The sequence below is a fragment of the Aulonocara stuartgranti genome (genome assembly GCF_965226115.1).
Source record: "Aulonocara stuartgranti genome assembly, chromosome: 3".
NCBI classification, from domain to species: domain Eukaryota; kingdom Metazoa; phylum Chordata; class Actinopteri; order Cichliformes; family Cichlidae; genus Aulonocara; species Aulonocara stuartgranti.
Genome location: NC_138941.1, coordinates 25484093 through 25510207, shown reverse-complemented (window position 1 = coordinate 25510207; position 26115 = coordinate 25484093). Strand labels below are relative to the sequence as shown.

At 41.0% G+C, this 26115-nt stretch overlaps 1 long non-coding RNA gene across 1 annotated transcript; it reads left to right on the top strand.

Annotated features, from left to right (window-relative positions):
• Positions 1-795: 795 nt before the first annotated feature.
• On the top strand, positions 796-1987 carry LOC309692641. The gene is made up of 3 exons (XR_014272384.1): positions 796-985; positions 1258-1369; positions 1676-1987. It is a non-coding gene; the product is annotated as an uncharacterized lncRNA (long non-coding RNA).
• The last annotated feature ends 24128 nt before the right edge of the window (positions 1988-26115 follow it).

Here is a 26115-nt window from a genome sequence, read left to right as displayed (position 1 = left end):
TATTGCACATTGCTCAGAATCCTCACATCATTAATATTTTCATTACTTTAGTGCCGGTTCTAAACAAAATAAAAGGTCAGGTTGCATCACCACTGCACCTCTGTCTGATCTGGAAGTGATCAATAAATGAAAAAACTTGTTTGTTTTCATATTCTGATCAGTTTTTACGTGTTTGGATACTTTGCTTTCATCATATGTTGCACACACTAGAAGGCAGTTGTTTGAAAAAATAAAGTACATATTTATTGAGATAGAATTTTGAAGCTGGCTTTATTCAAAGTTCAGATTTCTGAACTTAAAATTATGTAAATAAAGACATATTTCCATGTTAATTTCCCCAACTTCCCTTTAAAATATAGCACTTTTGTCAGGTTCAGGAATGTTATTTTACTGTCACTGTGTTATCATTTACATACACTGTCATTATTTCATCATTATTTCATTAGTCTGCATCACTTAGTATCAGTTGATCATCAAAATTATCATGTATCATTTATCATTTATTCCAGAGCACGCAGAATAAAACACATTCCAGATAGAATATTCTATTATGCAAGAGCACCAGCATGGCTGTAGCTCCAGGCGGTCCACAGTAAGTCAGATAAGGACACTTGAACCTTTGTTGGCCTGGACCTACAATCTCACAAAACTGCACACTTGTGTACACAATTGTTTATGTTCCAAATACCGATGATGGGAAACATCTGGTGTCAAGCCTGGGAAAGGGTTGTTGTTCTGAGCAGAGGAGTTCTGGGAATTGTTCTGACGTCATAACGGCTATAAAGCTTTCTGTAAAGAGCAGAAAGGCGAAGACCGGCTTCCCACACTGTACAAGCTGTGTGTGTGTAATAAATCACTTTTTGGACACCTCTGTCTGTGCTTATTTTTCCTTCCAAACAAAAAGAACCTTACACTTTTGAAAAATTTTAATACAAAGAAATGTTCCTAATCTTCCTCATCATTTTGGTGCTACCCTGCCAGACAGGTAGGCAGCAACAGCAGCCAAGTTTGTGAATGTGATAACTTGTGAAGGATTTTCAAACTGATACTAAAAATATCAGGCAAGTCTAAATCCCGGTGACCTTGAACTCAAGGTCAGAAGTTTTCCTAAAAGTGTTGGGAATGCAAAAACTTGAGAACAAGGCGAGGTGGATTTTGAAATGTAAACCATGTGTGTATTTACTAGGAAGATGAGGGGTAGCACTCGTGACCGTCAGTATGTTTTTTTACTGTCTGATCTTAATGCTCTTTACTCAGCTGGAAATGGCCCAGACAACTGCTGCTTCAAGTTTTACCCAGGAAGAATTAGAGCAGACCTTGTGGAGTCGTATTACCTGACTGATCACCGATGCCTAAAGCCTGGTGCCATGTAAGTGAAGAAATCTGGGTTTATTTCTTGTCATAATTTTTAACACAATGGCTGAAATTACTGTAAAGAAAAATGCGCAGTATGACCATTGTAACAGCATATTTGTACAATTAAAAATTAAAATTATGCACATGATGCAAAGTTACATTTCTGAACTGAAAGTTATGTAAATAAGGACATTTTTTCATGCTAAACTTCCCACTTTCCATTTGAAATAGAAAACTTTGGAAAATTTTGTTATTTGTACTTTTTTATTAAAAAAGAAAAAAGAACAGATAATAACAGCAGCATTTCTCTTTGTTTCAGCTTTGTTACCAAAAAAGGTCGTTCACTCTGTGTGGATCCGTCTCTCTCCTGGGTCGATAGCATCATGAAAACGCTGGACGAGAGCACTTTTTAAACCAGCTGCCTGCTCATCATTTCATTTTGTTCTGCTTTATCAGATAATATCATATCCAATGTACCTTTATGACTTTTGTAATTAGTGCAACTCTGTCTCAACTGATCCAAAGCTAGTTATTAGCCTGAAGCAATCCACTGAAAAGTCCTTTGATTGTGTAATGTCTCTTTGCTTTGTGTTATGTGTTATCCTCCAAAATAAACACCACAAAAATACAAGCGTGTGAAACTTTTTCTTGTCTCTTCTTCATTTCTTCTAAGCTTTACGAGTTGCCAAGTCTTCCTTACATACTGTGTGAAATAACACTTTTAAAATAAATAACACATAATTTGGTCGATTCTGAAAGTATATATGCAACTGATTTGTAACTGTATGTAAATGTTTGGCTTTCCCTCGATGCACCAACTAAGAGTCTTATGGTTGAGCTATCATTGGAATTTCATTTGGAATTAAAAATAAATAATTGACTCTTTAATAATAATAATTTTCTGGCCGAGGTCTGTCTGTCTTTTTCTTCTTAACTACCACTGCTTTTACAAATTGCTAATGATTAACTGGTTTCCTGTCCAAACTTCACCTCTACTGTTGCCCACTGTCAGCTGGGACAGACTTCCTGAGCCACTGGCTAGAAGACACCTTAGTTAATGCTACTCTGTCTGCTGGTCTCTGAACTTGTTGAGCTTTATTGAATGCTTGCCTGTTGATGAACTCGCTACTGACAACATATCAAGTAACTCTCACTTTAAGTAAAAAACAACAACAAAAACACCCAAACAAAGAACAACTACTTCCTTCTGTGAGTTCTGTTTTGAGTCTTTATGTAGTTTGTCAGAGATATTAGAGAAGTTATATTAGAGGAAATGGCCCAGCACTCAGTGTTAGACCTATAACTCTTGTACAATAGATGTTTTTTGGAAGGTAAAAGATGCTACTGACCTTTAATTCAGTTCAATTCAATTCAATTTTATTTATATAGCGCCAAATCACAACAAAAGTCGCCTCAAGGTGCTTCATAGATACAGAGAAAAACCCAACAATAATATGACCCCCTATGAGCAAGCACTTTGGCGACAGTGGGAAGGAAAAACTCCCTTTTAACAGGAAGAAACCTCCGGCAGAACCAGGCTCAGGGAGGGGCGGGGCCATCTGCTGCGACCGGTTGGGGTGAGAGAAGGAAGACAAGATAAAGACATGCTGTGGAAGAGAGACAGAGATTAATAACAGATATGATTCAATGCAGAGAGGTCTGTTAACACATAGTGAGTGAGAAAGGTGACTGGAAAGGAAAAACTCAATGCATCATGGGAATCCCCCAGCAGCCTACGTCTATTGCAGCATAACTAAGGGAGGATTCAGGGTCACCTGGTCCAGCCCTAACTATATGCTTTGGCAAAAAGGAAAGTTTTAAGCCTAATCTTGAAAGTAGAGATAGTGTCTGTCTCCTGAATCCAAACTGGAAGCTGGTTCCACAGAAGAGGGGCCTGAAAACTGAAGGCTCTCCCTCCCATTCTACTTTTAAATACTCTAGGAACAACAAGTAGGCCTGCAGAGCGAGAGCGAAGTGCTCTAATAGGGTGATATGGTACTACAAGGTCATTAAGATAAGATGGGGCCTGATTATTTAAGACCATGTATGTGAGGAGCAGGATTTTGAATTCAATTCTGGATTTAACAGGAAGCCAATGAAGGGAAGCCAAAACAGGAGAAATATGCTCTCTCTTTCTAGTCCCTGTCAGGACTCTTGCTGCAGCATTTTGGATTAGCTGAAGGCTTTTCAGTGAGTTTTTTGGACATCCTGATAATAATGAATTACAGTAGTCCAGCCTGGAAGTAATAAATGCGTGAACTAGTTTTTCAGCGTCACTCTGAGACAGGATATTTCTAAGTTTAGAGATGTTGCGCAAATGGAAGAAAGCAGTCTTACATATTTGTTTAATATGTGCATTGAAGCGCCTTGAGGCGACTTTTGTTGTGATTTGGCGCTATATAAATAAAATTGAATTGAATTGAATTGAAGGACATGTCCTGGTCAAAAATGACTCCAAGGTTCCTCACAGCGTTACTGGAGGCCAAGGTAATGCCATCCAGAGTAAGAATCTGGTTAGATACCATATTTCTAAGATTTTCAGGGCCGAGTACAATAACCTCAGTTTTATCTGAATCAAGAAGCAGAAAGTTAGCGGCCATCCAAGTCTTTATGTCTTTAAGACATTCCTGCAGTTTAACTAATTGGTGTGTGTTATCTGGCTTCATGGACAGATAGAGCTGGGTGTCATCTGCATAGCAGTGAGGCAGGTGGAGGAGAGACTCGAGGCGGCCGCCGGTCCAGCAGTGTTTCCAACTTAGCGACTTTCTCGTTATACAAGGTTTAAAACTACTTATAAACACACACACACAAAGTAACTCCACCAGAGTGCCTATTTCGGGTCCAAGCCCGGATAAAGGAGCAGGGATGGAATTGTGACATTAAAAAAAAATTGCTAAAAGAAATTTAATTTGTAGTTCTAAATAAACTCTAAATGCATTTAGGACGTATTTTACTCACTTTATGTCTCTTCCACAATGTTATTTCTCTCTCCAACAATGTAGGTTACAATTACATTAGCATGACCAATTATACAAATTAGGTGATGACGTCATTTAACCACTTTTAGGACAACTGATAGCGATTTTCCTTACTGAGGAGTTGGCAACACTGGGAGTGTCAGGTGAACTGAACTTCAGGTAGGAAGTTATGACCTGCAGTCTGTCAGGGTCAGAGATATAAACCAAGTTTAGGTGTAGTTTATTTTGGTTGTGCTGACTTTTTACAGTCAGTTAGTTGCTACATAGCTGGGTGGGTGCTTTGATGTTACCACTTTGCGCCAGAAAGAAGAAACCAGCGCAGGTCGTGTTAAACAACAGCAGCACGTTTAAGCTTGATCAGCTGTTGTTAGAATTTATTTAATATTAATTTCTAGTATCAGCTGATGTTTGCTGGAGCCACAGCTGTAAAAGCTGCTGGTCATGATATGGTTTGGTTATCTGGTGAAAGGGAAACATGCAGATGAAACCAGGAGATGTCCTTACTGAATCATCAGAGCTGAACAGGTGATGGAGAAGCAGGTTTACCTTTTAGGTGACATGAATGAGTTGAAGGGAAGTTATGAACCGTTTCTGAGAGACAAATAACACCAGGATCCTTTTTTACGCTGACAGCTGGTAATTGTGCAGGGGCGGGTCTAGCAAAGTTTTGCCAGAGGGGCCATGTAGGGCTAAAAGGGAAAGGGGGGCACAAAGAAATACTTTTCTTTCTTATTCTCATTTAAAATATCTAGCTTTTATTAAATAATTATCTGAATCTCACAACCAAAGTTTTTATCTGACGTAAAATGTACAGAAATCATACATATACCAACAAGTCAGAACATTGTAGAGGCCTAATTGACAGTATTTGGCTCTACATATCTGTGTGAGCAGATTTACTGTCACATGAATGTCCTCAGGTAGCCGTCTGAATGCTGGACACTCGGAGACCTGTGTCTCTGAGTGGGAGACCAGAGATCAGATTAACATGTGTATCCCTGTATTAACAAACATGCCATATTGGCCCAGTTTATTTTTCTTATCATTGTTGTGAGGAGACCATAAACAGCATTTCCATTTTCTGTTGTACAGTTCATTTGCTGTTATGGAGTTTTTATGTTTAAAGTGTCTTTTTTTGTTTCACAATAGCTGATAACTATTTGCTGCTAGGTGACAAAATCTGCGAACAAATATAATTCTATAAGGGAGTTTTATATAGTGTGTAACTGTTAATATAGAACGTAAATAAATGTATTGCTAATGTGATCATATGGCACACTGACTTCTGAGGAAATTTTAGATGGCACTCATCATCAGAAAGGTTGCCTACCCCTGCCTTAAGGAATTGAACCAGTAATATTTTGCTTGTTAGGTAAATGTATTCCAACAAGACAAGATTCCAACAGCACTGGCTGAAATTAAGCCTCGGACCATAATGGAGGCTCCACTGTGTTTCACGGATGTCTGTAGACGCTGCACCTCTCTCCTGACATCCTCCACACTGACATACGAAATGATCTGACCCACTTCTTATGTAATCTGGAATTTTCATCCTTTGAGTTAAGCACATTTCTAATGCTTAAATGATACAGAGTTAGGTGTTAGGTGATTTAACAAACAAGAAAATGCTCAGGCACAAGGACTGGACTGAAGTAAGTGAAAAAGCAGCCAAAGGTAAATTCTGAAAGACCTTCAGAAAGCCTGGAGATCTGTAGGTCAATGTTACGACCCGGCTCGAAATGACCGTAACAAGAGCGGGGTGTCCCATGACTTCCCACGCCCAAACAGACACAGCCACAGCATCGGACTTTTAACAACAGTTTATTGACAACAATGGCACTCACGGTAGTGGGAGTGTATAATTTCGGAGTGAGCTAAGGCCAACACAACAAACAAAACTCAACCTAGGCTTCGGTTCCCCTCTGACCTGTTATTTCTTTCTTTTCCGTAAAGGAAAAGAAAGAAATAACACAGTCTGACCTCCCTGGTCTAAAAACACAGGAGAAAAGAAGGCTTCCCAAAATAATCGGCAGCTCACCCCTACTTGCCCCACACTTCACACACATGCCCGACCTTTTAACCAAATAGCTATTGCTACGGCTGCTCCGTCTGGACCTGAGGTAAATACACAGGAAGTCTGCCACACCCCCCGCATGTCCACAGCAGGAACCAGTTACATCAGGCCGTTCCTTAGATCCACCAATCACAGCCGAGCCCCTGCACAGGTGAATTTGCATACACACATTACAGTTTTTTCTGATTGCTTAAGCACATGTTATGTAACTATTGGCTAATTTAGCAAAACTCTACACACAAATAAAACAACCTGTCACCCAATTATCCAAACATTTTAGTTCTCTTGCAAAAGCAAACACAGCTAGATTAACTCTTCACACCTTTGTAAAAATGGTGTTTCCGTATCAAACAGTACACACAAGCCATCATCTACTAAGCACACAATGCGCCAACTGCACACCGATGGTATGAATACAAAACACATCTGGCGTTTGCCTTCCCTGTGCACAAGGTAGGCTATGTCAGTTTGAGCTCATACTTCTGTCATAGATCCATAAGCATGGAGGGATCCAAACTTCAAGTACTGGTGTTTAGTCAAACACATCAAAACAAACACAAGTGTTTATTTCCAAGTATAGGATTATTTGCAATCGCCATAATGACTATATGGGTTACGTGGTCTGCAGTGAACATGCTTCCTCTGCCCCCAGCATCTGGTCATCTAGCAATTCTGTAAAGTAACAATTTCAGTATTTTTACATCAATGGTGTTGGTGTGTTTCTCATTGGCATATGGCAGTGCTACAAATCTTTGTGCGAAGTGACTGTACTAACCGATTCTCATTTCAAGATGTCCTTATGGTACTTGCTACAGTGTAGCGGCTCGAGTTAGGCTGGACCCGTTGGCCAGCTACCCTCAGGGTCATTCCACGGTTGATTACATGGTCCACTATTGTAGCTCTGATGTCATCAGCAATTCTATTTCTTACTCTTCCTACCCTTCCTCTCCCCCCTCCTCATCTTCCTCTCCCCCCTCCTCGTCTTCCTCTTGCTCCTCCTTGTCCTTGTCGTCCTCTTCATCCTACTTCTTCACCTCCACGTCCTCTTCCTCGGCCTCCTCTACTTCTCACTCTTTCTGCTCCCTCCATTGTACTCCGCACACACAGCTTACCTGTATTATAGTGCTTAGGCTGATTGCAAAGTGAACGAATTATCTAAGAAAGTTTTCACATGTGAAAGTGTGCCAGACAGTTGGCAAATTAGTGTTAATGATAGCCATACATGTGTATACTTTTGCTAGGAGTGTGTTGGAAATTTGGAAATTGAGTGTTGTGCAGTGAATTGTGCCTACAGTTTTGCAAAGTGTGTGTTACAAAATTGCAAACTGAGTGCAAAGCAGTTTTTGTGCTTTTAGTTTTGCAAACTCAGTGAGTGGTTTTGCTATACGTCTGACTAGTTTTAGAAATTGTGCTACAGGAATCACAGTTAGTGTTTAGGCATTCGGTAAAAACTGTAAGAAACAGATAACCCACCAACACAGGCACGTAACTGTCAATAACACTTTAAAAATAACAAGAGCACTCAGAAAGCACAACTCCTCACAAAGGTCAAAGGCTAGACTAAAACTTTGAGTCCTAGGAAATAAGGGAATAAAGACGTTTAGGCTGGCTTAAGGCTTTTTCACAGTACTGTGTGTTGACCATTGCGAGAACATTATCTTTTTTTTGGAGATTTGACTTTCATTTATATTTATATGTGATCAAGTTTGTGTGAAATAATTTATACTTTAAAAAAATAATTTATACATCATTTTACTACATATTGAAATACTTTCATTTGAAAATGCCCTAAAATAATTACAGTTTTTTCTGAATGCTTAAACCCTAACTGTGATTCCTGTAGCACAATCTCTAAAACTATTCAGACTTATAGCAAAACCACTCACTGAGTTTGCAAAACTAAAAGCACAAAAACTGCTTTGCACTCAGTTTGCAATTTTGTAACACACACTTTGCAAAACTGTAGGCACAATTCACTGCACAACACTCAATTACCAAATTTCCAACACACTCCTAGCAAAAGTATACACATGTATGGCTATCATTAACACTAATTTGCCAACTGTCTGGCACACTTTCACATGTGAAAACTTTTTTAGATAATTAGTTCACTTTGCAATCAGCCTAAGCACTATAATACAGGTAAGCTGTGTGTGCGGAGTACAATGGAGGGAGCAGAAGGAGTGAGAAGTAGAGGAGGCCGAGGAAGAGGACGTGGAGGTGAAGAAGTAGGATGAAGAGGACGACAAGGACAAGGAGGAGCAAGAGGAAGACGAGGAGGGGGCAGAGGAAGCATGTTCACTGCAGACCACGTAACCCATATAGTCATTATGGCGATTGCAAATAATCCTATACTTGGAAATAAACACTTGTGTTTGTTTTGATGTGTTTGAATAAACACCAGTACTTGAAGTTTGGATCCCTCTATGCTTATGGATCTATGACAGAAGTATGAGCTCAAACTGACATAGCCTACCTTGTGCACAGAGAAAGCAAAGGCCAGATGTGTTTTGTATTCATACCATCAGTGTGCAGTTGGCGCATTGTGTGCTTAGTAGATGATGGCTTGTGTGTACTGTTTGATACGGAAACACCATTTTTACGAAGGTGTGAAGAGTTAATCTAGCTGTGTTTGCTTTTGCAAGAGAACTACAATGTTTTGATTATTGGGTGACAGGTTTTCTTATTTGTGTGAAGAGTTTTGCAAAATTAGCCAATAGTTACAAAAAATGTGCTTAAGCAATCAGAAAAAACTGTAACAATCCTGTAGCTGTCATAACATCTTTGTCCCAGCAGGTGGCAGTGTGACCATGGTTTGGCCAGATGATAGCAGACAGAGGCACATGCTCCTTCTTTTCTGATAGTCTGATCATTTCTTTCCTATTTCAGCATTTTTTTTTAACCAAAACAGAAGCAAAAGGGGGTAATGCCTGATATATTATATAGATTACTTATTTTACATTGGAACCTGAAAGAAATTAATTCTTATTTTCCCCCCTTAATATTTAAATACCCACAGAAGATATAGTTGGGTTGTAAACTTATGGACATAAGGTCATTCAAGCCATTCAGTTTCTCGCAGCAGCTCTGCAGCTCGTGATGTTACAGTGACACAACAACCAAACACTCCTTACTGAGGAGATCAACATATGAGATATCCTTCTGGTAATGCTGGTTTCACTATTTATATCTAAAAACATAGATATCTATTATCTGTATCTATTATTATAGGATATACTGTACAATATAAAGCACCTTGAGGTAACTTTTGTTGTGATTTGGTGCTATATAAATAAATTTGAATTGAATTGAAGAGATTCTGGCAAACCGTCAGACGTCTCAGGAGGGGAAAGCGGTGTGTACACTGTGTATAGTGCTGGCGGAGCGCTGCTGCCGTCGACTGAGAAAATTGTCAGGCGGTGGAAGGAATACTTCGAGGACCTCCTTAATCCCACTGACACGTCTTCCGAGGAGGAAGCAGAGTCTGGGGATGAGGGGAATGACCCGCCAATTTCCGGGGGCGAGGTCACTGAGGCAGTTAAACAACTCCTTGGTGGCAGAGCCCCTGGTGTTGATGAGGTCCGCCCCGAGTTCCTGAAGGCTCTGGACGTTGTAGGGCTGTCCTGGTTGACACGCCTCTGCAATGTTGCGTGGAGATCAGGGGCAGTACCTGTGGACTGGCAGACCGGGGTGGTGGTCCCCATCTTTAAGAAAGGGGACCGGAGGGTGTGTTCCAACTACAGGGGAATCACACTCCTCAGCCTCCCTGGGAAAGTCTATGCCAGGGTGCTGGAAAGGAGAGTTCGTCCGTTAGTCGAACCTCGGATACAGGAGGAACAATGCGGTTTTCGTCCTGGTCGCGAAACACTGGACCAGCTCTTTATCCTCTCCAGGATACTTGAGGGTGCATGGGAGTTTGCCCAACCAGTCTACATGTGTTTTGTGGACTTGGAGAAGGCATTCGACCGTGTCCCTCGGGGTGTCCTGTGGGAGGTGTTGCGGGAATATGGGGTGTCTGGCCCATTGCTAAGGGCCATTCGATCCCTATACAACCGTTGCAAGAGCTTGGTTCGCATTGCCGGCAATAAGTCGGACTCGTTCCCGGTGGGTGATGGGCTTCGCCAGGGCTGCCCTTTGTCTCCGGTTCTGTTCATAATTTTTATGGACAGGATTTCTAGGCGCAGCCAAGTGGCGGAGGGCTTTCGCTTTGGTGGCCTCAGAATCTCATCTCTGATTTTTGCAGATGATGTGGTTCTGTTGGCTTCATCGGGTGAAGGCCTCCAGCTCGCACTGGAACGGTTCGCAGCCGAGTGTGAAGCAGCGGGAATGAGGATCAGCACCTCCAAATCTGAGGCCATGGTTCTCAGCCGGAAAAGGGTGGAGTGCCCACTCCGGGTCGGGGATGAGTTCCTGCCACAAGTGGAGGAGTTCAAGTATCTCGGGGTCTTGTTCGCGAGTGATGGGAGAAGGGAGCCGGAGATCGACAGACGGATTGGGGCTGCAGCTGCAGTAATGCGGACGCTGCACCGGTCCGTCGTGGTGAAGAGGGAGCTGAGTGTAAAAGCGAAGCTCTCAATTTACCGGTCGATCTACGTCCCTACCCTCACCTATGGCCACGAGCTGTGGGTAGTGACCGAAAGAACGAGATCGCGGATACAAGCGGCAGAAATGAGCTTCCTCCGAAGGGTGGCTGGCCTCTCCCTTAGAGATAGGGTGAGAAGTTCGGCCATCCGGGAGGGGCTCAGAGTAGAGCAGCTGCTGCTCCACATCGAAAGGAGCCAGCTGAGGTGGTTCGGGCATCTGACAAGGATGCCCCCTGGGCGCCTCCTGGGTGAGGTGTTCCAGGCAGGAGGCCCCGGGGCAGACCCAGGACACGCTGGAGAGATTATATCTCTCGGCTGGCCTGGGAACGCCTTGGTATTCCCCCGGATAAGCTGGAGGAGGTGGCTGGGGAGAGGGAGGTCTGGGCCTCTTTGCTTAGGCTGCTGCCCCCGCGACCCGGCCCCGGACAAAGCGGATGAAGATGGATGGATGGATGGATGAATTGAATTGTGTGAATGTTAGTTAGAAAGCACTAAGGAAATGTGTTTGTGTGAATGGGTGAATGCACAAGTTGTGTAAAGCGCTTTGAGTGCTCAGAAGAGTAGAAAAGCACTGTTAAGAACCATTTACTGCCATCTCCTCCAGCTTGCCCAGGGGAACACCAAGGTGTTCCCAGGCCAGCCAAGAGATATAATCCCTCCAGTGGTCTTGGTCTCTCCTGGGGCCTCCTCCTGGTGGGACGTGCCCGGTACACCTCACCTAGGAGCCAAGGATTTAGTCCCTACCCACATCTCAGACCCATAGGTGAGGGTAGGGACCTAGATCGACCGGTAAATTAAAAGCTTTGCTTTTACACTCAGCTCTCTCTTCACCACGTACAGGCAGCAAGCTGAGGGGAAACTAGGATACCCACTCCAGCCCGCCTCTCACCAGGGACAACTAGACTGAGACAGAGTCCAAGCCCTCTCCAGGGGACTGGTTCCAGAGCCCAAGCCGTGGAGTTGGTTGGTCTACAGGATGATGGGCCCATGTCACTTTTTGGGCTGTGACCGGACGGGCACCATGGACTAAGGTCTGGCCACCAGACACTCTCCCGCGGGCACCCTCCCCAGGCCTGGCTCCAGGGCAGGGCCCCAGTGACCCTATCCCGGGCAGGGTGAACTGTTCCCTTGGTGTTCTGCTCATAGGGGTCTTCTGAATCGCTCTTTGTCTGGTGCCTCAAAGTTCAGATTTCTAAACTGAAAACTATGCAAATAAAGACCTTTTTCCATGTTAAATTCACCAATTTCCCTATAAAGTATAACACTTTAGAAAAATTTTAATTCAAAGAAATGTTCCTTATCTTCCTCATCATTTTGGGGCTACGCTGCCAGTCGGGCGGGCAGCATCAACACCCAAGTTTGTGAATCAGATAACTTGTGTAGGATTCTGAAATTGATACCACAGGTGCAGCTACTTAAAATAGTGTATAAGTCTGAGTCCTGTGACCTTCTCAAGTCAAGGTGATCTCAAGGTCAGAGGTCAGGTTTTCTGTAAAATAAGAACAACCCCAGGTTTCTCTTCAGCACTGTAGCCCGGCTGACATAAAGTCAGAGTACTGTTGATCCAACCATCCCTTTAACGTTAACTAGTAATGACTTCATGAACTTCTTCACAAATAACAATTTTATCATTAGAGAAAAAATTACCAATAATCATCCCACAGATGTAATATTATCTACAGCTACTCTTAGTACCATTGATGTTACGTTAGACTCTTTTTCTCCAATTGATCTTTCTGAGTTAACTTCAATAATTACTTCCTCCAAACCATCAACGTGTCTTTTAGACCCCATTCCTACAAAACTGCTCAAAGAAGTCCTGCCATTAATTAATGCTTCAGTCTTAAATATGATCAATAGACCTCTCTGCATTGAATCATATCTGTTATTAATCTCTGTCTCTCTTCCACAGCATGTCTTTATCCTGTCTTCCTTCTCTCACCCCAACCGGTCGCAGCAGATGGCCCCGCCCCTCCCTGAGCCTGGTTCTGCGGGAGGTTTCTTCCTGTTATAAGGGAGTTTTTCCTTCCCACTGTCGCCAAAGTGCTTGCTCATAGGGGGTCATATGATTGTTGGGTTTTTCTCTGTATCTACTGTACAATATAAAGCAGCTTGAGGCGACTTTTGTTGTGATTTGGCGCTATATAAATAAAATTGAATTGAATTGTAAGTCTTGGGAATGCAATAATTTGAGAACAAGGCGTGGTGAATTTAGAAATTTATACCATTTGATTATCTACAAGTAGGACTAGCTCTGGTGGTCATCGATATTTTTTTTATTGTTATACTTTCTAAACAGTTTGATCTTAATCCTCTTTACTCAGATGGAAATAGTCCCAACAACTGCTGCTGAAAGTTGTACCAAGAAGAATTAAAGCAAAACTCATGGAGTCATATGGACTGCTCAATGATTGTTTTAGCGTTTTTTTTGTGGTCATAATATTTTGTGACATATATTTTTTTAAACTTTTGGGCAAGGGGGATGTAGAAGTTGGTTTTGTTAACAGTGTCATGCTTTGAGCTGCATCTCTGGGCTAAACCGCAGCTTCATTTTCTTTCAGTGTAACCGAATGGAAAGTTCTGTCAGAGGCATTTTCAGCAATTTTTGAAACCACATCCACCCTCCCTCTTTCACACCAATGACACCCTATGTACCTTTAAAAAAAAGTATTGATCTTGATAAATGTAACAGCACACCACCTAATATTTAGAAGCCCTTGCTTCTAAATATTGCTTCTTTTACTCCTCTTTCAAACCATCTGTCCTCTCTGTCCAAAATGTGAACATTGGCATCCTCGAAAGAGTGACCTTTATCCTTAAGATGCAGATGGACTGCTGAGTCTTGTCCTGTGGAGGTGGCTCTTCTGTGTTGTGCCATGCGCTTGTGAAGTGGCTGTTTGGTCTCTCCAATGTAGAGGTCTGGGCATTCCTCGCTGCACTGTACAGCATACACCACATTGTTAAGTGTGTTTTGGCGTTTTGTCTTTCGGGTGAACCAGTTATTGTCTGAGCGTGTTGCTGGGTCTGAAATGCACCGGGATGTCATGCTTGGAGAAAACTCTCCTGAGTTTTTCTGATACACCGGCTACACAGGGGATGACAATGTTGTTGCGTCTGTCCTTCTTATCCTCCCTCTTACACTTTGAAAGGAGCCACTTGAGGCATAATGTTAAGGGGTTTCGGCCGGGCATGTCCAATCAGGAGAAGGCCTGGGGTAGACCCAGGACATACTGGAGAGGTTACATCTATCGACCGATGTGGGAACTCCTTGAGGTTTCTCCAAAAAAGATGGGTGAGGTGACTGGTGAGAGAGAGGTATTAGATCTTTTAGAGCAGTGGCCCCCAGGTTGTGGAATTCTCTCCCTCCATCTCTACGTTGCCTGGATTGTATTTATTCTCTTAAACGTCATCTTAAGACTCCTTAATTTAGACTACCTTTTAATTAGACTTGTGCTGTATATTTGATTGTACTGTTTTATGTTTATCAGTAAAGTAAAGAGGTCTAGGCTTCCCTGCTTTGACTACTACCCCACAGCACCCCGTCTGTTTGGAGTATAGGATGCAATGTTCGTAATGCATTGATGGTCCCTTTCCAAATGCGCAAGCTGACAATTCCATGAGCACTGATGAACTCCCATACCATCAGACATGCAACCTTTTGAACTGAACGCTTACAACAGTTGAGATGGTCTGTCTCATCTTTAGTCCAGAAGATACAGAATCCATCCATTCATCCATCCATCCATCCATCCATCCATCCATTCATTCATCCAACCATCCTCTTTCATTTATCCAATTCTGATTCATGGGGACTGGAGCATATTCTAGCTACCATAGGATGAGAGTCGGGGTAGACGCTGGAAACAACCAGAAAACAGAAAGATTCCAAGACTCTAAGCATCCAATTATTTTACTTCCCTTACTGCTGACCAATCTAGAGCTGTAAGACAGCAGCGTGTAAAAGCTCAAACCTTTATCATTAAACCCAAACTTCATGTCATGAATTTCAAACAAATTTTCATTAAGCAACGTGAACTAAATCAAAATAAAAAATGGTTGTCAGGAATGGGATTTGAACTCACTACTCTATTTAAAAAGCATAAGTGACGTCAGCAGTTGTTTGCGGAGTGATTTACCAAAGCCAGCCAAAGTCACTTGGGAAGTGCAAATCCATACTTGAGTCCAGTATCTTAGACCACCTCTGACTAGTAGAACATTAATCACAAAGTAATGCCTGTTCACAAGTTTAGCTGTATTTGTAATTTGTGGACGATATCTAAGTCAAGATAAAATCCAAGTCAAACATTCAAAGTAAAGAAATAAGCATGTTTTAAATCCCCAAAAGTTGATTCTATTCATGTGGACATAGACCTCATATGTCTTACAAAATAAATTTACAGAACTTGAATAAAATTTGAAGACCATTAGCAGAGCAGAAGTTGCTTTGGTCAGGAAGGAGTGCCTCCTTCCATTCTGACAGTCTAAAAGTCCTCCACATAAAAGTCTCTCACTGTCATTTAAAAAAGTTTTTGATTAAGTTCTTTAAATGTTGGTCATCAGGCAAGACGGTAGCACATGCAAGATGAAATCATAAAATGTAGGATTTCAAACTGCACTTCATGTTATGAGTTTCAAACTTTCATCAGGAAACTTTAATGAAATCTAAAGACAAAATCTTTGTCAAAAATGGGATTTGAACCCACACCTTTCTTTAAAACACATAAGTGACCGTTGGCAGTTCTGGTGCATTTACCAAAGCTGACCAAAGCCACTTGGAAAGCTGGGGTCCATTGTGTAATGAAGTACCGTAGTCCACCTCTGACTTATGAACAACATATCCATTTACTTCATCTGGTTTACAATGCAGAGGCTCATGTCATTGCCAGAATCTCTTCCATAGAACAAATGATTCCAGTCTTTCCGCAGTTTCACTGGATTCCTCTAAAATACTGCATGGTCATCTTCTCAGAAGCTCTGCTTCTCTAAGATGCTCTTATTACCCACTCATGTCACTGATCTAGTACTATTTGTGTTAAGTGTGTAAGAGTCCTTATCGCAATTGAAAGCCAGTTTTCTTTTCCACTAAATCAGGGGTCTCCACTCCAATCCTGGAGGGCCAATATCCTGCTGCTTTTAGATGCATCATTGTTCCAGCACATCTGATTGTAACCAGGCCTTTGCCAAATGTGATGGCATAATGAAGAGGTAATTCAACCATTCTGTGTTTGCTGCAGGACAGGAACTGTCGAGGACTGAACTTGGAGACCCCTGCACTAAATCTTTCTGTTAAATGACAAAACCTTCACTCACCAAGGAGCTTGAACACACATCCATGAGGTCCATAGTCTTCCAACTGAACAAGCCAGGTGCCATTCTTCTCACAACACACAATGACAAAGCACAAATATTCCTACAATAATGTAAAGCGTTGAATTAGTTCACTTCCCTAATTCTAGACAGTAGGCTGCCTAGTCTATGTTCTAGGCAGTCTAAAGATTTACATGTAGTGTGTGTAAATCTTTATAAGAAGTATGATTTCAGCGCAAAGTTCATGTCATGAGTTTAAAACAAACTTTAATCAAGCAGTTTGAATGAAATCTAAAGACTACAGCTTTGTCCAGAGTAAGATTTGAAACCTGTATTTGAAAAGCATAAGTTCCAGTGGCTAGATTTGACGGAAAGCGTTTTTCAAAGTTCGCCAAAGTCACTTGGGAAGGAAAGGTCCATTTTCCAGTCCAGTATCTTTGACTACCTTTGACTAACAGATCAGAAGCCACAAATACACTTTAGATGTTTAGATGAAAAAGTTTACACCTTTTTTTCATCTGTGGACTGCCTTTGAATGAGTGACTGCTGCACTGAAAATCTTTTAATTGGTTCTAAGCAGATTGCATGGAGACCAGCTTGTCTGCAAATACTTACTAATCTTACTAAATGCACATGGCAATAAACACTTGAAATGAAATTATTTGGTTGTGATTCTTTTTTTCTTGTGTGGAACTCTAGACATGAAATCTCAATAAAGAAACGTTGTCCAGAGGATTTGAACCTCCACCCAAACATGTAAGTGCCGCTAGCTAAAATTGATGGATGACATTTATCAAAGTCAACCAAAGTCACTTGGAAAACAAAGGTCCGTTCTTGAGTCCAGTATCTTACACCTTTATAGGTGTAAGGTTTCTCAGTCATCCACCATGTGGAAGTCTTAACCTCCTGACATCAAGGACTTACTTAACAATAACTAACTAAATGATATAGGCGGAAAACACCCTTGTCTGAAATATGCAAAAGATAAGGAATATATAATGCAGACCGGCAAGAGCTTATATAACTCGTCCACAGTTAGCAACGTCAAGGAGTCATTGCTTTCTATGTGACTGTAAGGTCCAGATAGATAACATCGTTTTCAGATTGGCAGTATGCGTGAGTATGCTAAGAAGCCCAAACCAAGGCTTTAGTCCTTCCTGTTAAAAGGGTCCTACAGACTTTTAATAAAATTCTGTGTTCAACTCCCATGCCTGGGAGTTGAACACATCAAAACATGCCTGGCAAGCTTTTGTCTCCAGATTTAAAGTTGCAATGAACTCTTGAGCCCATCAATTTAAAAGTAATTGAAATCAAAAGTAACTGATTATGTTTTGTGTTGAGCAGAAGGTAAAGTTTCATCAAACAGCTTGGATAAAATCTTTGGCAGGGGTTGGGGTTGAACCAGTGTCTCTATTTGGATGCTAGATGTCACTTTGGTCAGGAAAAAACAGATTTTTCATGCCTTAAACCACTTAGCTATCCAGACAAACAGAAAGCAAAGCTCCTACAACTCCATATGAACCTTAAATTTGCTTAGAAAGCTGCTTGCAAGTGATCTATTTCTGAATATACTTGTGTTTTGTACTTTAATTTAAAGAGACATCACAGCTAAACCTGTGCTAAACAGTCTATTGGACATATGAATGAATGCATGAATGCAAGTGTACAACATGTAAGAAAAGCTATTTGTCAGGTGTGGGATTTGAACCTATACTTATAAAATGTTGAACGAAAAAGTGGATGAGGATAACACTTTGTTAAAAACAGCACATCAAAGTGAACCAAAGCCACTTGGGTAGCCAAGCTTCAGTCTAGGTTCTAATACCACTTCTGATTAGCAGAAAACAAAAGACAATGTCACTGTACATGCAACCAAATGTGAAGAACAAGTCTATAAGTGTCTCAGTGAGAGATAGTTCATCAACATGAACTATAGTTATTTGCACTGAAGCAGTTTGGTGTCTTAGACCACTTCTGACTTGCAGCATGTTGTACAGAGCAAAGAGGAAGGTGAAATTACAGCTAGAGAAAGATATTTGGTGGGTGAACATCTCGTCTGGCTACTATACTGAAGAAGTCCTCACCATCAGAGCTCAATGAACAGTAACCTCATATACATGTGATGAAGTTGCTGAAGACTAGTCTTTACCCACTTCAGAGCACAAGTTTCAAGACTTTCAATTGTATGCTCTTTGCATATATAATGTGAGGTCTGTGGATAATAGGACGGACAAGTTCTAACTGCTGATTAAGACCCTCAGGGTTCTTCACAGGAAGATGTGCTGAATGAAATCTAAAGACAAAAGCTTTGTCAAGGGGGGGATTTGAACCCACACCTTTACTTAGAATACAAAAGTGACAGTGGTGCATTCTGATGACAGGTATTTACCAAAGACAACCAAAGTCACTTGGAAAGTGGAGGTACATTTTATAGTCTAGTATCTTAGAGCACATCTGCCTACCAGAAAGCTAACCATAACAAAGTCCCATCTAAAAAACATCAAAAGTCCTTTTAGATGTTACAAATGCCTGTTGGCAAGTTTAGACCCATTTTTCATCTGTGGATGATACCGGGTTCAAGATTCAATCCAGTTGACATCAACTCAAGTGCTTAAGTCTTTTATAGGTGAGGTCTTTCATAAACATTTGTGCCATATGCAATCCTGTATTCTAAAACAGGTTTCCAAAGTTAAAACCATAAAAGTCAAAAGCAAGCAGGTTATAAAAATCATTACCAAGTGACACAAAGGTGCCAGACTCAAGGGCAGATTCATTGCTAACTAAAGGACATCTGACTATAAAAACAGCGTAGCTTCAAATCTGACCCCTCACAAGAATTTCATGGAAATTGCATGGAAGATGCCAACTTGTCTCCAAGAACTGGTTGGTAGTGAAACTTGAGAAAATCATACGAAGTTGCTCAGACTCGAACTAATCCTTATCACCTGGGTTAGCCAAGCTACAGGCAATGTAAAATTTTAATTACACCATATAAGAGCTGGTTATAGGTACAATTGTTGATTACATTTTTGGGGAGAGTAGGATTTAAAACCACACCTCAAGAGCACATATTTTTCTTTGGCTAGTTTTAATGGGAGGCATATATCAAAAATGTGAAGCTGCTGCTATATAGATGGTAGTAAGCTTCAGTATAGTAGCCAGACGAGATGTTCACCCACCAAATATCTTTCTCTAGCTCTAATTTCACCTTCCTCTTTGTTCTGTACAACATGCTGCAAGTCAGAAGTGGTCTAAGACACCAAACTATAGTTCATGTTGATGACCGGCTCTGCGGTGACCAAGAAAGGCTGCAAAGACGCACTTAAAGAAATACGAAAGCACAAAAAGGAAGCTAAAGAGCTCCTCAAACACAAAGGGAAACTGGCCAAACAGCAGCTGAAAGAAACATTTAAAGATGCCGAGGAGCAGCTCAACAAAACCTTAAAAGAGCTGAAGGCAAAAGAAAAGCAAGCCGAGGACAGGAGGGGATTCTGGAGCAGACTGCTGAGAAAGAACTGACCCAGCAGCATCTTCCTCCTTCCCCCTCTCTCAACCTTTCTTTCACAAAAATCCCCCCAAACTTTACTTGGGACGTTTGTTTGTTTTTTAAAAACTCTATTCTGAATGCATGTACTGACATACAAAAATAAAATTGCCATAACTTGACCTCATGTTGCCTGCTTCTTTTCTTGTGTGTCTGTGGATGTAAAACAGTAACACACTTTATGCTCTGTGTGTTTTTAATTGCAAATAAATGCAATATGTTTTCATTTTAAAATGCAGTGCAAAAAACTTCTGCTTTAAATCTTTCTTTTTTTTTAGCAAAAAGCTTTTTTTTTTGCCTGTTGTGGAAGTTTTCCATTTAAATAAAGCCTGCAGACGAGCGGTGAGCGGTAGCTAACATTCTTTAATCAAAACACACAAAGAACAGACAAGCAAGCTTGATGAAGTCCCTGCATGACCGCGGGACAGACGGTCAGCAGAGTCTCCCTGAGCCTAGCATGGCTCTCAGTTAAATACCTTCTCCAGGAACAAAAGGCAGTACACAGCTGTTTCACACCTTAAGGTTCACACTCCCTTGCTTCCTACCAGAGTCCTCAAAGACACAAAAGACTCTTCCTGTGGAGTTGTCTGCTTCCCCCAACTTCCTTACTAGACCCCCAGCATTTGTCTTACTGTATGAGTGTGAGACATGTTAAAATCCAGTGGCACCAAGGTATCATACAATAAAATAATGTGATTAATGCATAAGTAAAAGAAATTCCTATACATGCCCCTTCCTGATTTCTTATGTTTTAACATGTTTGTTATACTTACATGTTCCCAATTTCAAATGTTAACACAGATGTTCAGAGTAAATACAGATTGTAGTTTTTCAAATGATGATTTCATTTAGTTTGGGGAAACAGCTCTCCAACTTTACCTCATGTAGAAAAAGTCATTTCCTTCTAAACCTAATAAGTGGTTTTGTCATCTAGCAAGAACTGCAGTCAAGCATTTGCAATAACTAATAAAAAAAAAGCACTTGGGACAATTGTGTTGGTGACAGCTTTTGTTATAATATCAATAATATTTCTATGAATATGGGATACTGTTACATGTTTGCATAGACTTTTGTGGAATATGGAGACACTCCTGGCATTATATGAGCAAAGTGAGACTCATTTTTTAGGGTTGGTGGAGATGAGTGTGAAGATCCAAACAATCCCTGTCAGTGATGGAGAAGCTTTGATGAAAATATTTGGTAAAAAGTTCACCAGCATGAAGGAAATGAAGTTTCAAACTTTCCTTAGGAGGAGCCCAGCACGCCTGCTTAAAGAATAGTAAGTGTGGCGATGTGGATGCTTGCAGCGACTGCTGTATAGAGGCCATCCTGCTACACATGAAACACATCAGAGTCATAATTGTTATTTTAGTCACGTGTTTGTTTATTATCCTTATTGTTTTATCTGGGACAGTTTGCAGACATCTCAGAGAGAGGAGACACCAGCATCTGAACAGAGACTCAAACCAGCAACCTGCAGCTCCCTGCTTGGCTGCTCCAGTTTTCTCCTCACTCATGTTGCCCACCAGTGATTTCTAGCTGCCCACCCACACAGCAGGCTAGAATATGCGCTGAGCCTCAGCACCCAATACTTGGACATGTTTTCTTTATTAAACAATGAACCAGACCCCAAAAAGTAAACAGCTGTTATTGCTAGGCAACGGGAGCAGCATTTGGAGATGCAGCACCTGACATTCCTGACCATGTGGGCGGAGCATGCATGAAATGGAATGTTTAGTAGAACTGTGCAACACAAGCACTTAGTTCCAGCATGTTTCATTGTATCCAGACACAGCTAGAGACACATCTACAGCAGCATCTCTGTGCAGGACAAACGACAGTTGACGAAGAAACATCGAAAACTTCACTTCACTCCTCTACAAAACGTTGGTTCCTTTGTTTAAAAGGCCAAAATGAATCAAGGGAGATCGAGAAGAGGATCGGCGAGTGCTTCACCTCACAATACAGTACAGCTGATTCATTTTAAATTTCAAATGATACAGGCTGAAAATGTCAAATTAAAAGAAGAGGCAGAAAAATCAAGAGGAGAAGCTAAAAATTCAAAGTTTGAAACTGAAGTAGTATTGCAGGAATTACTGGATGTGGGTCTCAAACTTAAAGGAGAGAAGATAAGAAAACAACAGGCAGAAAACGAGAATGAAAACATGAAGAAAGAACTGTTGCAAGCTCAAAAAGCATTGGAGGAAGAGAAAAGCACAGCACAAGAAGCCAAAAATAAATATCAAACTGCAAAGAAGGAGGCAGGAAATGTGATGCAGGAATTACAGGAGGTGCAGGAAGCTTTTGAAGAGGAAAAAAGCAAAATGCAGTTGGCAACACAAGACGCTGCAAATGTAATGGCTGAAGCTGAAACACTAAGGAAGGAATTACTGCATGTGAAGCAACAACTTGAAGAGGAGAAAAAATGTAAACACGAGACAGAAAATGAGATTGAAAATATGAAGAAAGAATTGTTGGAAGCTCAAAAAGTGTTGGAGGAAGAGAAAATTAAAATACAGGAAGCAAAGAAAGAAATGGAAGATACAAAGAGTTACACTCAAAACATGAAGGAGGAACTGATGAAAGTGCAAGAGGAACTTGCAGAAGGGAAAATTGAGTTGAAGGTATTCAAGAAAGAAACGACGGTGACCAAGAAAGGCTGCAAAGATGAACTTAAAGAAATACAAAAGCACAAAAAGGAAGCTAAAGAGCTCCTCAAACACAAAGGGAAACTGGCCAAACAGCAGCTGAAAGAAACATTTAAAGATGCCGAGGAGCAGCTCAACAAAACCTTAAAAGAGCTGAAGGCAAAAGAAAAGCAAGCCGAGGACAGGAGGGGATTCTGGAGCAGACTGCTGAGAAAGAACTGACCCAGCAGCATCTTCCTCCTTCCCCCTCTCTCAACCTTTCTTTCACAAAAATCCCCCCAAACTTTACTTGGGACGTTTGTTTGTTTTTTAAAAACTCTATTCTGAATGCATGTACTGACATACAAAAATAAAATTGCCATAACTTGACCTCATGTTGCCTGCTTCTTTTCTTGTGTGTCTGTGGATGTAAAACAGTAACACACTTTCTGCTCTGTGTGTTTTTAATTGCAAATAAATGCAATATGTTTTCATTTTAAAATGCAGTGCAAAAAACTTCTGCTCTAAATCTTTCTTTTTTTTTAGCAAAAAGCTTTTTTTTTTGCCTGTTGTGGAAGTTTTCCATTTAAATAAAGCCTGCAGACGAGCGGTGAGCGGTAGCTAACATTCTTTAATCAAAACACACAAAGAACAGACAAGCAAGCTTGATGAAGTCCCTGCATGACCGCGGGACAGACGGTCAGCAGAGTCTCCCTGAGCCTAGCATGGCTCTCAGTTAAATACCTTCTCCAGGAACAAAAGGCAGTACACAGCTGTTTCACACCTTAAGGTTCACACTCCCTTGCTTCCTACCAGAGTCCTCAAAGACACAAAAGACTCTTCCTGTGGAGTTGTCTGCTTCCCCCAACTTCCTTACTAGACCCCCAGCATTTGTCTTACTGTATGAGTGTGAGACATGTTAAAATCCAGTGGCACCAAGGTATCATACAATAAAATAATGTGATTAATGCATAAGTAAAAGAAATTCCTATACATGCCCCTTCCTGATTTCTTATGTTTTAACATGTTTGTTACACTTACATGTTTCCAATTTCAAATGTTAACACAGATGTTCAGAGTAAATACAGATTGTAGTTTTTCAAATGATGATTTCATTTAGTTTGGGGAAACAGCTCTCCAACTTTACCTCATGTAGAAAAAGTCATTTCCTTCTAAACCTAATAAGTGGTTTTGTCATCTAGCAAGAACTGCAGTCAAGCATTTGCAATAACTAATAAAAAAAAGCACTTGGGACAATTGTGTTGGTGACAGCTTTTGTTATAATATCAATAATATTTCTATGAATATGGGATACTGTTACATGTTTGCATAGACTTTTGTGGAATATGGAGACACTCCTGGCATTATATGAGCAAAGTGAGACTCATTTTTTAGGGTTGGTGGAGATGAGTGTGAAGATCCAAACAATCCCTGTCAGTGATGGAGAAGCTTTGATGAAAATATTTGGTAAAAAGTTCACCAGCATGAAGGAAATGAAGTTTCAAACTTTCCTTAGGAGGAGCCCAGCACGCCTGCTTAAAGAATAGTAAGTGTGGCGATGTGGATGCTTGCAGCGACTGCTGTATAGAGGCCATCCTGCTACACATGAAACACATCAGAGTCATAATTGTTATTTTAGTCACGTGTTTGTTTATTATCCTTATTGTTTTATCTGGGACTGTTTGCAGACATCTCAGAGAGAGGAGACACCAGCATCTGAACAGAGACTCAAACCAGCAACCTGCAGCTCCCTGCTTGGCTGCTCCAGTTTTCTCCTCACTCATGTTGCCCACCAGTGATTTCTAGCTGCCCACCCACACAGCAGGCTAGAATATGCGCTGAGCCTCAGCACCCAATACTTGGACATGTTTTCTTTATTAAACAATGAACCAGACCCCAAAAAGTAAACAGCTGTTATTGCTAGGCAACGGGAGCAGCATTTGGAGATGCAGCACCTGACATTCCTGACCATGTGGGCGGAGCATGCATGAAATGGAATGTTTAGTAGAACTGTGCAACACAAGCACTTAGTTCCAGCATGTTTCATTGTATCCAGACACAGCTAGAGACACATCTACAGCAGCATCTCTGTGCAGGACAAACGACAGTTGACGAAGAAACATCGAAAACTTCACTTCACTCCTCTACAAAACGTTGGTTCCTTTGTTTAAAAGGCCAAAATGAATCAAGGGAGATCGAGAAGAGGATCGGCGAGTGCTTCACCTCACAATACAGTACAGCTGATTCATTTTAAATTTCAAATGATACAGGCTGAAAATGTCAAATTAAAAGAAGAGGCAGAAAAATCAAGAGGAGAAGCTAAAAATTCAAAGTTTGAAACTGAAGTAGTATTGCAGGAATTACAGGATGTGGGTCTCAAACTTAAAGGAGAGAAGATAAGAAAACAACAGGCAGAAAACGAGAATGAAAACATGAAGAAAGAACTGTTGCAAGCTCAAAAAGCATTGGAGGAAGAGAAAAGCACAGCACAAGAAGCCAAAAATAAATATCAAACTGCAAAGAAGGAGGCAGGAAATGTGATGCAGGAATTACAGGAGGTGCAGGAAGCTTTTGAAGAGGAAAAAAGCAAAATGCAGTTGGCAACACAAGACGCTGCAAATGTAATGGCTGAAGCTGAAACACTAAGGAAGGAATTACTGCATGTGAAGCAACAACTTGAAGAGGAGAAAAAATGTAAACACGAGACAGAAAATGAGATTGAAAATATGAAGAAAGAATTGTTGGAAGCTCAAAAAGTGTTGGAGGAAGAGAAAATTAAAATACAGGAAGCAAAGAAAGAAATGGAAGATACAAAGAGTTACACTCAAAACATGAAGGAGGAACTGATGAAAGTGCAAGAGGAACTTGCAGAAGGGAAAATTGAGTTGAAGGTATTCAAGAAAGAAACGACGGTGACCAAGAAAGGCTGCAAAGATGAACTTAAAGAAATACAAAAGCACAAAAAGGAAGCTAAAGAGCTCCTCAAACACAAAGGGAAACTGGCCAAACAGCAGCTGAAAGAAACATTTAAAGATGCCGAGGAGCAGCTCAACAAAACCTTAAAAGAGCTGAAGGCAAAAGAAAAGCAAGCCGAGGACAGGAGGGGATTCTGGAGCAGACTGCTGAGAAAGAACTGACCCAGCAGCATCTTCCTCCTTCCCCCTCTCTCAACCTTTCTTTCACAAAAATCCCCCCAAACTTTACTTGGGACGTTTGTTTGTTTTTTAAAAACTCTATTCTGAATGCATGTACTGACATACAAAAATAAAATTGCCATAACTTGACCTCATGTTGCCTGCTTCTTTTCTTGTGTGTCTGTGGATGTAAAACAGTAACACACTTTCTGCTCTGTGTGTTTTTAATTGCAAATAAATGCAATATGTTTTCATTTTAAAATGCAGTGCAAAAAACTTCTGCTCTAAATCTTTTTTTTTTTTTAGCAAAAAGCTTTTTTTTTTGCCTGTTGTGGAAGTTTTCCATTTAAATAAAGCCTGCAGACGAGCGGTGAGCGGTAGCTAACATTCTTTAATCCAAACACACAAAGAACAGACAAGCAAGCTTGATGAAGTCCCTGCATGACCGCGGGACAGACGGTCAGCAGAGTCTCCCTGAGCCTAGCATGGCTCTCAGTTAAATACCTTCTCCA